The sequence below is a fragment of the Daktulosphaira vitifoliae genome, unplaced genomic scaffold (assembly GCF_025091365.1).
Source record: "Daktulosphaira vitifoliae isolate Bord-2020 unplaced genomic scaffold, ASM2509136v1 Scaffold_296, whole genome shotgun sequence".
Taxonomy (NCBI): Eukaryota; Metazoa; Arthropoda; class Insecta; order Hemiptera; family Phylloxeridae; genus Daktulosphaira; species Daktulosphaira vitifoliae.
In genome coordinates this window covers 1-1,886 of record NW_026099861.1, presented here as the reverse complement: position 1 = coordinate 1,886, position 1,886 = coordinate 1, and positions in this window count along the sequence as shown.

Genomic DNA, 1,886 nt, shown 5'->3' with positions numbered 1-1,886 from the left:
CCCCCCTGTAGGCAGGTAAAAAGTCAAATTTATAAAAAAAATATACCAAATGATAGGTAAAGACATCATGCATCTATAAAAAAAAGAATTATACTGATCAATACATCTTTCAAAAAGTTATAGCATAATAAATTTAAAAATGTAAAATACAAAATCGAAAATTCACCGTGAAGATAAAATATAGTCCGAAANAATGTAAAAAATAAAATCGAGAATTTTTACACAAAAATAGCATTTGGTAGCTATTTTCACCGTGAAGACAAAATTAAGACCAACATCTTTTTTTGCATAATAGAGTACATTACATTAGCTTTAATTTAAGATATATATAAAAGTGTCAGATTTTCTGGAACACTTTCAAAATTTAAGTTAAAAATTAAAATTTTTTGTGAAAAAGTTGTTATTTTGAATCCCCCCCTGTAGGCAGGTAAAAAGTCAAATTTATAAAAAAAATATACCAAATGATAGGTAAAGACATCATGCATCTATAAAAAAAAGAATTATACTGATCAATACATCTTTCAAAAAGTTATAGCATAATAAATTTAAAAATGTAAAATACAAAATCGAAAATTCACCGTGAAGATAAAATAAGGTCCGAAATTTTTTTTTTTCATAATAAAGTATATTACATTAACTTCAATTTAAGATATATATAAAAGTGTCAGATTTTCAGGAACATTTTCAAAAGTCAAGTTGAAAAAATTAATTCTTTGGGAAAAAGTTGTCTTTTAAATCCCCCCCTGTAGGCAGGTAAAGGATCAGATATAAAAAAAAATAAACCAAATAAAAGGTAATGATATAATGANGATCAGATATAAAAAAAATAAACCAAATGAAAGGTAATGATATAATGCATTTATATAAAAAAAATTATATTTATTTGGTTATTTTTAAAAAAGTTATAGCAATTTTAAGTAAGAAAAATTGAAAAAATGTCGAATATTAGCGATTTTTAAATTTGTAATTTTTTTGGAGGTTTCCCCTATTTACGGGGAACGAGGGANATTTTTTGGAGGTTTCCCCCATTTACGGGGAACGAGGGATTTTTTTTCAACTTTTGAGAGTAATGTCTTCGACTAAATACGATTTGTGATCTTTTGACGTATCATTGAAAGAAATTGGTTCGGTAAGAGCTGAGAAAAAGTGATAAAAGACACAAAAAAAAAAAAACACATCTTAGTAAAACCAATACCTTCTCAGGTTCGCATCGAGGCTAATATACGGTGTATGATCATGGATCTTTTTGTTAAAATGAAATGACTGCATATGGTTTGTCAAAAAATGTAAAGTGAAGGAAAATTACACACGGATGGCACTAATTCGAATAATATTTCAGCTTCGCATCGAAACTAATAAAGGATCTTTTAACGATAAAAGTGTGTTGAAGAGAATTTTATTTATTTTTTAAACTAATGAGTTTTAAGCTGTTAGAAAAATATAGTACTCCTTCTATTTGTCGATAATTATAAAAAATAACTGAAAAAAAATTTTNTAACGATAAAAGTGTGTTGAAGAGAATTTTATTTATTTTTTAAACTAATGAGTTTTAAGCTGTTAGAAAAATATAGTACTCCTTCTATCTAAAATCGTGAAACTATTTATGAATTAACAATCAGTTTATTATTATTATTATTATTATTATTATTAGTTAAAATTATTAAGAATGTAGATAATCTATTAACTTTAAAATTTGTAACTGACCAATTTTTTCACTTATTTTTCCTATAATTGTTTATTATATTGTTTTTGTATTCACACAAAATAGTTATTTAGATATAAAATTATTTCATACATTTATACAATTAATATACATTTATTTAATAAAGTAATGTAACAAAGAAAAATAACATAAAATTATAATAACAATAAGCTTCTAAAACGTA